This window comes from Cetorhinus maximus, chromosome 14, assembly GCF_964194155.1.
Source record: "Cetorhinus maximus chromosome 14, sCetMax3.hap1.1, whole genome shotgun sequence".
NCBI lineage: Eukaryota > Metazoa > Chordata > Chondrichthyes > Lamniformes > Cetorhinidae > Cetorhinus > Cetorhinus maximus.
In genome coordinates, this window is record NC_135892.1 from 21,583,925 (window position 1) to 21,598,830 (window position 14,906).

The 14,906-nt window shown below is 46.3% G+C and overlaps 1 protein-coding gene across 1 annotated transcript in view; it reads left to right on the plus strand.

The window, feature by feature from the left end:
• The first annotated feature begins 12,827 nt into the window (after window positions 1-12,827).
• The window catches only part of LOC144690076 (synapse differentiation-inducing gene protein 1-like), a 72,306-nt gene continuing 70,227 nt past the window's right edge, over window positions 12,828-14,906 (plus strand). The window contains exon 1 of the mRNA XM_078557584.1: window positions 12,828-13,027. The gene's annotated coding sequence lies outside the window, so the exon portion shown is untranslated. The remainder of the gene's footprint in view (window positions 13,028-14,906) is intronic.

The window sequence follows — 14,906 nt, forward strand, 5'->3', positions numbered from 1 at the left end:
AGGCCCCAGAGAGTTCCATCATTCTCTCTGTGTGCTCTCAGCACCTTTTAGATGGGGCTGGCCCCCATCTCTTCAACATCTGTGACCAGTGACACTGCGCTCCTGAAGGGCTCAGGTGCTGAAAGCAGACAAAGGATCAGGTGCTTCTAAAGTTTCATGGCTGTGTCTCTGAGATGACTCTGATCACAGAGCTCAAGCGAGCTGCCCTTGGCCAGACAGGAGTCAGACATACTCAGAGGCTATGTGAAGATCTATGGAGTGTCCTCACTGCATGTCATCATCATTCCCCCGGAATCGAACAACTATTAGGGCCTCCACTGCATCTCCATGACAGGAACATTATCACAGAGGTGTGTGTGCTGCCATGAGCCAGACTGGAGTCAAACATTCACAGATGCAATGTGAGGATCTATGAGGTCTCCTCACTGCATGTCGACATCATCCTCCACAAAGCTATGGGGGTCTCCCGAGCACACCTGCCTCATCTGGCCAGTGCGAGGGCCTCATCCCCGTCATCACCGTCAGTGTCTTCCTCATTGGAGGAGACGTCCAGCTCCTCCATCTCCTCCTCAGCCAGCTCCTCTCCCCATTGCAGTGCCAGGTTGTGAAGGGTGTAGCAGGTGACGACAATGCGTGACACCCTCTGTGGACAGTATTGCAGGGCTCCACCAGACCAGTCCAGGCACCGGAAACTGAATTTCAGCATCCCGATGGTTTGCTCCACCAAGTTGCGAGTTGCAGCATGAGCCTCATTATACCTTCGCTCTGCTGCAGTCTGAGGCCACCGCACGGGTGTCATCAGCCACGGCCTCTGTGGGTAGCCCTTGCCCCCAAGGAGCCAAACTTGCAGCTTCTCTGGTATCTGGAAGATGTCAGGGATCTGTGACCAACTAAGAATGTAGGAGTCATGCACACTCCTTAGAAACCGTGCGCAGACCTGCAGGATGAGTTTGTGGCAGCCACACACCAGCTACACAATCAGCGAATGGAACCCCTTGCGGTTGATGTAGTTGACCACATGCTATTACAGAGACCTGAGTGCCACATGAATGCAGTCGATGACATCCTGCACCTATGGGCAACCCGAGATCTGGGCAAATCCAATTGCTCTTGTATCCTGGCTCTCTTGGTCCCGGGAGAAAAGCGCAAAGTTGTATGCCCTCACGAAGATGGCATCTGTGACCTCATGGATGCATTTGTGGGTGGAGGCTTGTGGTATCCCACAGAGGTCACCTGTGGAGCCCTGGAAGGAGCCACTGGCATTGAAATTGAGCGTTGCTGTCACTTTTACGGCCACTGGCAGTGGATGCCCTCCATGTCCCCGTGGTGCCAAATCCTGCAGTAGCTGGCAGATGTGACCGACCAGTTACCTAGTCATGTGCAGTCTTCAGCGACACTGGTTCTCATTCATCTGCAGGAATGAAAGACTATCTATAGACCCTGAGTGTCGCCAAGCACCGACCAGCGATGGTTCACTGTGGTTCTTCTTCAGCCTGTGCAGGAGCCCCAGCCGCCCCTTCTTCCTGAGGATGCTGCTCCTCTCTCTGCCCAGCCAGGCGCCTCCCTCACTGTCTTCTCCATCGTCTTCACATTCTGTAGGTCATCAGGCATACAGCTAGTTCACCAGGCTCCATGATCCTGATGTATTCCTCCTGCAGGATGAAAGAAAGAGACACGTGGGTTAGCATGGGTGCACTAAGAACCTCTCCTGGTTTAAGTGTGAAGGCCCCTTAACACATTCCGGATACTGCTGGCCACCACTTGGATGGCCAGAGATCAATGCGCTGCATGGCTGCCTGAAACCCCACCCACCTCCACCCCCCTCTATCCGACCGATTGGCTGCAGCTTTGCCCATTGGACTGCATGTTCTGCTCTCAGCTCAGGCACAGGCATTCTCCTAACCCGCTCTCCAGGGCTACACTGTTAGCTTGAGCTGGTCCAACCTTGGATGATGTTATTGCAAGGAGCTGTGAGCACCTCACAGTGACTGCTCCATGGCCAGCTCTCGCAAGGAGATTGTACAACATGCTCACTCATCCAACTGTTCTGCAGTCCATTAGTTTTCAGTCCGTGCTCAATGGGTGAAAAACTCTGGAGCACTTGGTGGCACTTTGAATCCTCCGTGTTTTTTGAGTGGGCAGATAAGCTAGAGGCCCCACTCCAATCATATCAATGTGGCTGTGCCTGAACTGTCTCAGCTGCAGAGGAATGGTGACTCCAGACCAACAGCAATGTGGTTGACTCTGAAATGGCCCAGCAATCCACTCAGTTGTAACAAACCACTTCAAGAACACAAAAAAGGAATGAAACCAGACGGACCACCCGGCATCAACCTCGGCACCGGAAATGACAGCAGCAATCGCAGCCCTGTCAACCCTGCAAAGTCCTCCTTACTTAAATCTGGGGGCTATTGCCAAAATTGGGAGAGCTGTCTCACAGACTAGTCAAGCAACAGCCTGACATAGTCATCCTCATGGAATCATATCTTACAAATAATGTCCCAGACACCACCATCACCATCCCTGGGTATGTCCTGTCCCACCGGCAGGACAGACCCAGCAGAGGTGGCGGCACAGTGATATACAGTCAGGAGGGAGTTGCCCATCGACTCCGGATCCCATGAAGTCAAACATGGGCAAGGAAACCTCCTGCTGATTACCACGTACCGCCCACCCTCAGCTGATGAATCAGTGCTCCTCCATGTTTAACATCACTTGGGTGGCAAGGGTGCAGAATGTACTCTGGGTGGGGGACTTCAATGTCCATCACCCACAGTGGCTCGGTAGCACCACTACTGACCAAACTGGCCGAGTCCTAAATGACATAACTGCTAGACTGGGTCTGCGGCAGGTGGTGAGGGAACCAACAAGAAGGAAAAACATACTTGACCTCATCCTCACCAACCTGCCTGCCACAGATGCATCTGTCCATGACAGTATCGATAGGAGTGACCACCGCACAGTCATTGTGGAGGCATAGTCCCCTTCACATTGAGGATACCCTCCATCGTGTTGTGTGGCACTACCACCGTGCTAAATAGGTTAGATTTTGAACAGATCTAGCTACTCAAGACTGGGCATCCATGAGGCGCTGTGGGCCATCAGCAGCAGCAGAATCGTACTCGAACACAATCTGTAATCTCATGGCCCGGCATATCCCCCATTCTACCATTACCACCAAGCCAAGGGGATCAACCCTGGTTGAATGAAGAGTGAAGGAGGGCATGTCAGGGGCAGCACCAGGCATACATAAAAATAAGGTGTGAACCTCTTGAAGCTATGAAAAAACAGGACTACTTGTGTGCCAAACAGCATAAGCAGCCAAGTGATAGACACAGCTAAGCAATCCCATAACCTATAGATCAGATTTAAGTGCTGCAGTCCTGCCACATTCAGTCATGAATGATGGTGGACAATTAAACAACTCACTTGAGGAGGTGGCTCCACAAATATCCCCATACTCAATGAAGGGGGTGCCCAGCCCAGCAGTGCAAAAGATAAGGCTGAAGCATTCGCAACAATCTTCAGCGAAAGTGCTGAGTGGATGATCCATCTCAGCCTCCTCCAGAGGTCCCTAGCATCACAGATGCCAGTCTTTGGCCAATTCGATTCACTCCACATGCGAACAAGAAATGGCTGAAGGCACTGGATACTGCAAAGGCTATGGGCTCTGACAACATTCCGGCAATAGTAATGAACACTTGTGCCCCAGAACTTGCCGTGCCCCTAGCCAAGCTGTTCCAGTACAGCTATAACACTGGCATTTACCCGGCTATGTGGGAAATTGCCCAGCTATGTCCTGTACAAAAAAAGCAGGACAAATCCAACCTGGCCAATTACCACCCCATCAGTCTACTCTCCATCATCAGTAAAGTAATGGAAGGGGCCATCAACAGTGCTATCAAATGGCACTTGCTTAGCAATAGCCTGCTCACTGTTGCCCATTTTGGCTTCTGCCAGGGTCACTCAGCTCCTGACCTCGTTACAGCCTTGGTTCAAACATGGGCAAAAGAGCTGAACTCCCGAGGTGAGATGACAGTGACTGCCCTTGGCATCAAGGCAGCATTTGACCGAATGTGGCATCAAGGAGCCCTGGCAAAACTGGAGTTAATGGGAATCAGGGGGAAAACTCTCCGCCGGCTGGACTCATATCTAGCACAAAGGAAGATAGTTGTGGTCTGTCATCTCAGCTCCAGGACATCACTGCAAGAGTTCCTCAGGGTAGTGTCCTAGGCCCAACCATCTTCAGCTGCTTTATCAATGACCTTCCTTCCATCATAAGGTCAGAAGTGGGGATATTCACTGATGATTGCACAATGTTCAGCACCATTCGCTACTCCTCAGATACTGAAGCAGTCCATGCCCGTGTGCAGCAAGACCTGGACAATATTCAGGCTTGGGCTGACAAGTGGCAAGTAGCATTCGTGCCACACAAGTGTCAGGCAATGACCATCTCCAACAAGACAGAATCCAACCATCGCCCCTTGATGTTCAATGGCATTACCATCACAAAATCCCCCCACTATCAACATCATGGGGGTTACCATTGACCAGAAACTGAACTGGACTAGACATATAAATACTGTGGCTACAAGACCAGGTCAGAGGCTAGGAATTGTGCGACAAGTAACTCGTCTCCTGACTCCCCAAAGCCTGTCCACCATTTACAAGTCACAAGTCAGGAGTGCGATCGAATACTCTCCACTTGCCAAGATGAGTCCAGCTCCTACAACACTGAAGAAGCTGGACACAGTCCAGGACAATGCGGTCCGCTTGATTGGCACCACATCTGCAAACATTCACTCCCTCCACCACCGACGCACAGTAGCAGCAATGTGTACCATCTACAAGATGCACGGCAGGAATTCACCAAGGTTCCTTAGACAGCGCCTTCCAAACACATGACCAGTAGCACCTAGAAGGACAAGGGCAGCAGATAGATGAGAAGACCACCAGCTGGAAGTTCCCCTCCAAGTCACTCACCATCCTGACTTGGAAATAAATTGCCATTCCTTCACGATCGCTGGGCCAAAATCCTGGAACTCCCTTCTTAACGGCACTGTGGGTGTACCTACACCACAAGGACTGCAGCAGTTCAAGAAGGCAGCTCACCACTGCCTTCTCAAGGGCAACTAGGGATGGGCAATAAATGCTGGCCCAGCCAGCGATCCCACATCCCATGAATGAATTTAAAAAATGCAATGTTTTTTTTTCCTTTTTATGAAAAGCTTGATGTTTGGAGAAATGCCTTGGTGTACCACTGCCTCTTGTGTACTGTGGCTTGCCATAATCATGTGACCATTAAGGTCACCTTGGGTGAAACAAAGCCCTTGTGCAGAAGCCTTACAAGGTTTGGAAGAGGTGATTTGTGGTAGGGAAGGGAAACTTGAGGATTATTCTTGGTCTCCAGGATGATCCTTGGGTGTAATAGGAACAGAGGAATTACTAGGTGAAAAAAGAGCAAGGTCTATTTAGCTGGCCATCCTGGTGGTCGCACAATAATGGAGTTGCTGATTAACCATGGCAATCAATCGCTTTCAATTAGTCTCCAATAGATGCAGACATGAGGCGAGGAAACCCCTGTGATGGAGGTCCCAAGAGATATCATACGAATATACAAGAGCAAGAGCAGAAGTAGGCCATTCAGCCCCTCAAGCCGGTTCCACCATTCAATAAGATCGTGGCTGATCTGTTTGTGTTTTGAGTTCTACATTCCACCTAACCCCGATAACCTTTGATTCCCTTGCCTAATAAGAATCTATCTACCTCTGCCTTAAACATATTCAGTGACCCCGCCTCCACTGCCTTCTGAGGCAGAGAGTCCCAAAGTTACCCAACCCTCTGAGAGAAAAAATGTTTTCTCATCTCTGTCTTATAAGGGCAATCCCTAATGTTAAACATTAATGTTCTGGACTCACCCACAAGAGGAAACATCCTTTCCACGTCCACCTTGTCAATACTATTCAGGATCTTATATACCTCAATCAAGTCACCCCTCACTCTTCTAAACTCCAGTGGAAACAAGTCCAGTCTGTCCAACCTATCCTCACAAGACAACCCACTCATTCCAGGTATCAATCTTGTAAACCTCCTCTGAACCACCTCCAACACATTGACATTCTTCCCTAAATAAGGGGAACAAAACTGCACACAGTATTCAAGATGTTGTCTCACCAATGCCCTATATAACTGAAGAATAACATCCTTACTTTTATGTTCAATTCCTCTCATAATAAAGGATAACATTCCGTGAGACTTCTTTATTATATGCTTTACCTGCATACTAACCTTTTGTGACTTATGCACAAGGACACCGAGATCCCTTGGCACCTTGGAATTCTGCAGTCGTTTTCCATTTAAGTAATACTCTGCTTTTTTATTCTCCCTGCCAAAGTGAACAACCTTTCACATTTTCCCACATTATACTCCATCTGCCAGATTTTTTCCCACTCACTCAACTTATCTATATCCGTCTGCAAGTCCCTTATGTCTTCTTCACAACAGACTTTCCTACCTATCTTTGTGTCATCTACAAATTTAGTTACCATGCCTTCGCTCCCCTCATCTAAGTCATTGATGTAAATTGTAAAAGGTTGAGGCCCCAGCACAGACCCTGCCAATCAGACAAAGATCCATTTGTGCAAACTCTCTGTGTTCTGCCAGCCAACCAATCCTCTATCCAGGCTAATATGCTATACCCTGCACCATGAGCTTTTATTTTCCGTAATAACCTTTGATAAGCACCTCATCCAATGCCTTTTGGAAATCCAAGTACAGCACATCCATGGGCTCCACTTTATCCACAGCCCATGTCACACCTTCAAAGAACTCTAATAAATTAGTTAAACATGATTTCCCTTTCACAAAACCATGCTGACTCTCCCCAATTACCTTGTGTTTTTCTAAGTGCCCAGCTATAACCTCTTTAATGATCGATTCTAAACCTTCCCCACAAGAGATGCCAAGCTAACTGGCCTATGGTTTCCTGTTTACCTGCCTCCCTCCTTTCTTGAATAGAGGGGTTATATTTGCTGCTTTTCAGTCTGATGGAACCTTTCCAGAATATAGGGAATTTTGGAAAATGAACACCAATGCATCTACTACCTCATTACCCACCTCTTTTAAGACCCTAGGATAAAGTCCACCTGGACCCGGAGAGTTGTCAGCCTGCAGCTCCATCTATTTGATCAGTACTTCTTCCCTAGTGATTGTAATTTCATCAAGTTCCCCTCTTCCTTCCACCTCCTGATTTACAGCTATTACTGAAATGTTTTTTGTATCCCCAGTAGTGAAGGCAGAAGCAAAATATTTGTTCATTTCATCTGCCATTTCCTTATTATCTATTATTAACTCCCAACTGTCACTCTCTAGAGGACCAACACTCACTTTACTTACTTTTTTCCTTTTTAAATACCTGTAGATACTCTTGCTATCCATTTTTACATTTCTAGCTAGCTTCCTCTCATACTATAATTTCTTTCTCCTGATTAATCTTTTAGTCATTCGCTGCCATTCTTTCTGACCAATCATCTGAACTGCCACTCATCTTTGCGCAGGTATATGTTTTTGCCTTAAGTGCTTTCCCTAACTTCTTTAGTTAACCACTGATGGTGGTTCCTCCCTTTAGAATTTTTATTTATAGTAAGAATATACTTATTCTGAGTATTCTGAAAAATCCCCTTAAATGTCTGTCACAGCTTCTCTATTGATCTATCCCCTAGCCCAGTATCCCAGTTAACTTCAGCGAGCTCAGCTTTCATGCCTACATAGTTGCCCTTATTTAAGTTTAAAATACTACTCTTAGACCCACTCTTCTCCCTTTCAAACTGGATGTAAAATTCAATCATATTGTTGTCACTGCTACCTAGGGGTGCCTTTACCCCTGAGTCATTAACTAATCCTGTGACATTACACAATACCAAGTTTAATGTAACCTGCTCTGTGGTTGGTTCCAGAATGTGCTGCTCTGAGAAACTATCTCAAAAGCATTCTATAAACTCCATATGTCATTAGTAAATAGGTTAAGGGATAGTGTTATTTTCCCCCAGGATAGAGAGGATACATTAGTTGAGGGACAGAAAGGATGTTCACAAGAAAGGAGGTCTAAATGATTGGAGATGGCCTTGTTGGGGATGAAGACCTTTTCTCTTTGACCGAAAGGAAGGTCATGGGGCGGGAAAGTTTGGGTAGTGCATGAGGCCAAGGCTGGATGGAGAGAGTAGAGAAGAGACCAGGTTGGTCTGGGTGGGTTTGAGGCATCACTCACTGGAAACTGATCTGTTTGGAGAGGACCAATTCCTCTGCTGATGTGAAAACAGAAAGTGCTGGAAATACTCAGCAGGTTGGACAGTATCTGCGGAGAGAGAAACAGAGTTAAGTTTCAGGTCAGTGGCCTTTGGTCCCAACCCTCCTGGTGTCCTGGCCAACAGTAGGTGCCACCCAAAACAGTTTAGCTGGTCACTTATTATGTGATCTTGCTGTGCCGCTACATTTACCTCCATACTAAAAGTCACTGCTGTCCAAAAACTGTGTGCCAAACATTTTGAGGTACTTTCTCATGAGGCAACAATATCGATAAAATTCCCTCCCTTTCAATAGTTTCAGGGTTGTTAAACCAGACCTTCCGGGATTATTGCAACCAAATAAAAGGTAATCCCCATCCCAAATAGGCAATTCCCAGCACAAAAGACTCAATGCCCGAATTTCCACGATCGTTTGATTCCACTTTCATAGGAGAGGTATGTAGAATGGAACAATCTGATCAATTCCAACTGTGATTCCAACATAGTGCCAGTTCTGAAAGCCCCTGTCTCAGTGCAAATCCTTTCATTATTTTAGTGACAGGAAGCTCCCTGATTGGGTGCTTGATTATGCTCTTAGCGTCAGAAAGAAGCAAGGAGCCAATAGCGCCAACCTGTCACTGAGCAGATTGAATTCTGTCACCTAGACTCCAAACCTGGCTTCTTTGTAGATAGGCCCATATTTGGTGTGTGAGGGGGTTAAACTATTGATGTAAATCATCTTGCCAACTCCAGGGATTCAGGTATATGAATATTCCAAATATGTCAGGAGGGAGAGGTATACACTGGGCAAGAATGCAGAATCGTGTGGATACCAAATGCAGACCCATGTCCTCTGACATGGAACTATGTTTGATTTGCTCTTTGGGACACCAAGGTGTGAGTATTTATCACCCATCCCTAGATTTGGTTTTTTTTTAAATCAACTGTGCATTGTGTTAGTTAGCCACATCAGTCAACCCATTTTTCCCACTTGTTATCTGGCCACAGTAAGATATTGCACTCCAACTGAAGTACAGTATCATCTCGCCTTGCAGCCAGTTGTCCACAGCTGATATTGTACTTGAAATGCTGTAACAGACTCGTCTTGTCCCTGGGTGTTAGACAGAAAGACATTTTTTTATATATAAGTGGGCAGGTCATTAGTCTGACTTCCAGCTCCATACCAGGAGGACTGCCTTTAGAACAGCTACAATCTTTCAGCCTGTCTGGTGTAGGCAGCCCTACCAGGAGGTTTGTTTCCACCGGTATAGCTTTCAGAGTTAAAGGAGCATACAAGCCATCTCACCACATCTTGGTGCAATCCCAATAGGGAAGGTATGTAATGTGGACTGGAGTCAAGTGTAGGCCTGAAGAACATTAAAGAACCTGGTGGGTTATTATGACAATTTGGAACTTCCGTTGTCATTTTTTAACTGGCACTAGCTCACAAATTACCAAATTTCTTGAATTTGGTTTCACCAGGTTCCAGTGCAGGATTTGAACTCCTAGGCTTCTAGGTTTCTAGTCAAGAACCCAGATGCTCAACCTACCATATCTTCAGGCCTAAAATATCCCAATGCTTTGTTGGAGAGCAGGCTATTTATTTCTTCCCAGGTGTCTCTGGAGGGGAGGGAGAAAATGCAAAGGAGCCAGAATAGGACAAAAGCGTGAACTGAGTGAGGAAAAGTCACACCCAAAGCGAATTCGGGAGCTGTTGGAGGCTGTCTGGAGACTGCAGTATGGTAAAAGCACATTCTCTAAAGTTAATGGGTAAATTCATCCTCCATCTTTTCATTCAAAAAATTGTTGGACTCTATTTTAGGAGTTTTAGAATTTTCAAGGCAATGCTAAACATCATCATATAGTTCATGAATGCTTCTTGCTGATGAATGCAATTTAAGAAAGTAAGTGAAAAGGATGTGCAGTGTCAGTGTTTTGTAGATCATTTACTGTGTCCGTGCTGTTCTAATTATTGCAACCCTTCCAAAAATGGGTTAACGAGCATTCTTAAAAAGTTGATCAATAAGAATAGTTATTACATGCCAAATGCTTGTCAAGGTCAAGAATGAGGAAGTCATGAAGTTTCTGTTTCTAGAGTTTAACAAATTAAAGGATTCTGAATAGTCATCAGAACAGTATTAAACACAATTTACATAGCATATTTCAGGGGAACTCCCAAAGTGTTTACAGCCAATGAAGTACTTCCTTTTGAATTGTAGTGGTTATTGTAATCTAAAAAAGGCAAAAATTGCACAGAGCACGCTCCCACTAACAGCAAGGAAATAATGACCAACTAATCTGTTTTATTGCTGTAAAAGGAGACACGCTATCAAAGCTTTTTGTCCAACACCCATCAGGATAGCTCGCAAGAAATTACCAACTGTTATGGGAGAGCAACAATTTATACTGCATGAGAAGACAGTGCTGATTGGTTGGCAAGTAGACTCCGATTGGTGGAGGCATTGCCATGGATTGTCATTTGGGCTCACAATGTGGCTCACTTACACATGCTAGAAGCAACATATATTCAAACACAGAGCCCCGTCTTTAGCAGACAGAAGGAGCATATCCACACTTTGCGCCTTTCTCAACTAAACAAAAGCTTAGGGAACAGGCATTCCCTGGTTCATTCCCCAGGGCAATGCCTTGACCAACCAGAGCCGACCTGCTGGTTTGAATCTGAACAAAGCTGCTGCATTTTCCATTGGTGTCCTCAATAGCCCCCCCCCCTCCCCCCCCCCAAAACTCCCTATTAATGTTAAAAAATAAAAAACTACTGCGGATGCTGGAAATCCAAAACAAAAACAGAATTACCTGGAAAAACTCAGCAGGTCTGGCAGCATCGGTGGAGAAGAAAAGACTTGTCGTTTCGAGTCCTCATGACCCTTCAGCAGAACTGAGTAAAGTTAGGAGAGGGGTGAAATATAAGCTGGTTTAAGGTTGGGGAGGGGGAGAGAAGTTGGGGGGGGACGGTGGTTGTAGGGACAAGCAAGCAGTGATAGAAGCAGATAATCAAAAGATGTCACAGACAAAAGGAACAAAGAGGTATTAAAGGTGGTGATATTATCTATGAAATGTGCTAATTAAGAATGGATGGCAGGACACTCAAGGTACAGCTCTAGTGGGGGTGGGGTGGAAAGACTGACAGGGCATTCCAGGTATAGATTTAAAAATTATGGAAATAGGTGGGAAAAGAAAAATCCATATAAATTATTGAAAAAAACAAAAGGGAGGGGGAAGAAACGGGAAACCCCATCCCCAGCCCTTTCCCGTTTCTTCCCCCTCCCTTTTGTTTTTTCCAATAATTTATATAGATTTTTCTTTTCCCACCTATTTCCATAATTTTTAAATCTATACCTTTAATACCCTGTCAGTCTTTCCACCCCACCCCCACTAGAGCTGTACCTTGAGTGTCCTGCCATCCATTCTTAATTAGCACATTTTCTTAGATAATATCACCACCTTCAACACCTCTTTGTTCCTTTTGTCTGTGACATCTTTTGATTATCTGCTCCTATCACTGCTTGCTTGTCCCTACAACCACACCCCCCCCCCCACCAACTTCTCTCCCCCCACCCCACCCCCCCCACCCCCCAACCTTAAACCAGCTTATATTTCACCCCTCTCCTAACTTTACTCAGTTCTGCTGAAGGGTCATGAGGACTCGAAACGTCAACTCTTATCTTCTCCGCCGATGCTACCAGACCTGCTGAGTTTTTCCAGGTAATTCTGTTTCTGTCCCTATTAATGTTGCTGGTAATTTCTTGCAAGGTACCCTGATGAGTGCAAGACAAAAAACTTTGATAGCATGTTTCTTTTTGCAGCAATGTTCAAGTTCTGTTTTAGTTGTGTTTTAGTGTGATGTTACTATGACCAGCCGAGAGGGTAGATGTGGCCTTGGTTTAATGTCACATCTGAAACTCAGCACGTCTGACCCTGTCACTCTCCCTCGATTCTGCATTGGAAGGTCAGCCTAGACTAAACGCTCTCTGGTGTGACTCGGCCAGTAATATATTTCTATTTAGCCTTTCCTTCGCCGTTGCAATGCGAGAGAATTTATTTATTGCCGCCGGCTCAATTTGGCCGAACCCCCTTGGTGACTTACTTCCCACTGGACGAAGTTCCAAATCAATTTTAAAAGGGGAATTTAAAGCTTTGGGAAACAGTCGGTGTTAGGACCCAGGGGCCACCGATAGCTGCACTGCATTGGGATTGGGGGGGTGGGGGTGGTGTTTAATAATGATCACCACAGCACACTGGAACCCCAAGGAATGCGGGACTGATGCATTCGTGGGGGTTTTAATGGAGAGAAGCGCCGCAGCGGTTAACATGTCTGCACACGGTGGTGTTGCTGGCTGAGGAAGGGAGTACCTTTGCAAAGGGAAAGGAAGATCGCACGCAGAGCCTGGCTGCACACGGAACACTGCTTTGCACCGAGGTATCCGATAGGGAGTCAATTCGGACCCTTCACATCGCGTTGACAAGAGACAGAGCTTGCATGGCCAATGGAAGTTCCCCCGGTCAAGAGTTCCTCTCTGTACTTCTTTAAAGGTCACAAGTGGACCGTGGATTGGGGTTCAAAGCCAGAGGCAGGGCAGCATTGTACAAGGAGCCCGGTGCGCTCGCCCAAGAGCATCAAACTGACCCACAAAGCGACAGGTTCGGTTTAAACGTGCAGCTCTCCAACTGTTAGCGCTTTATATTGTGTAGGTACAAGATGCACCTCTGGACTGGCAGGTGAGTGAGTTTGAGAATGGAAGAACTTTTAGGAAAGCCTTTGAAAGGTGACATTTGTCCTATCACCTCTTCAGACTACTTCCGCGACATTGAAAGTAGTCACTCACTGTAATGATTAATGTCCCAGTTACACTCTATCAGGCAGCTGCTAAACTGCTTAAGACACCAGCACAAAAGCGACATAAAGCGAATGATAGCGCGTGCAATTAGGAATAGAAAAAAACAAACTCTCATACAAGCACATACCACACACACACATATACTCTCATACACACACTTCTTGCACACACATGTGCTCTTTTTCAAACACATGCTGTCTCACACACACACACACACTTCCCTGCATACACACAGACACTCGTGTATATTCTCACGTATACACAGATAAACACCTACTCACATACACTCACACACTCCCGTGGACTTACACACACAAACGCACCCTCTCACGAATACACATGCTCCCTCACACACACATACCCTCCCACTCACTAACACTCACACATGCCCACACTTCTCAGGCAGTTCATCAGGATGGAGGGTGACTTGCCTCCATTCCAGTTTGATGGGCCCAGAGGTGGCTGATAAATCCAATCTACGATCTGCAGATTCTGTCACAGGCGGGACAGGTGGTGCTTGTAGATTCGGGTAGTTGAGGTATTTGGTGGTTTATGCGCTCTTTCCGACACTTTGACTTTGCCTCTCTTCATGAACCTGACAAAGTCTCTCAATTTTTTCTGTGCCTTCCCAAATAAACCTCAATTTTGGTCAGTCACAAGCCAGGGTCACTCATGAGTCAACGGAGGTATCTGATCTCATCAGGGATGCTTTGAAGACATCCCCAAAGCATTCCCGCTGTCCTCCTGGGAGTCTCCTGCTGTGACTCAGTTCTGAGTAGAGTTGTTTCGGGAGTCTGGTGTCAGACATACGAACAACATGATCCAGCCAGCGGTGTTGGTTTTCAGTGATTAGCACCTTGATGCTGGGCATGAGCCTTTCTTCCCACCGGACTTGGAGGGCTTTGTGAAGGCACTGCTGATGATACTTCTCCAGTGCTTGAAAGTGCCTGCTTTAGGTTGGCCAAGACACCAAAGCCCACATACATACTGTCACATATACACACTGTCACACATACACACCGTCACACGTACACACACACCGTCACACATACACACTGTCACACATACACACTGTCACACATACACACCGTCACACGTACACACACACCGTCACACATACACACTGTCACACATACACACTGTCACACATACACACCGTCACACGTACACACACACCGTCACACATACACATGCATACACACCGTCACACATACATACACACCGTCACACATACATACACACCGTCACACATACACACATACATACACACTGTCACACATACACACTGTCACACATACACAGACAAACATACACGCTGTCACACATACACACCGTCACACATACACACATACATACACACTATCACACATACACACACATGTATACACACTGTCACACATACACACTGTCACACATACACAGACAAACATACATGCTGTCACACGTAAACACTGTCACACATACACACACATACATACACACCATCACACATACACAGACAAACATACACACTGTCACACATACACAGCCAAACATATGCACTGTCACACATACACACACATACACGCTGTCACACTTACACATCATCACACATACACACTATCACACATACACATCATCACACATACACACACATACACGCTGTCACACATACACATCATCACACATACACAGACAAACATACACACTGTCACACATTCACAAGGTCACACATACATACACACATACACAGTCACACATACAATCACATACATACACTCCGTCACAC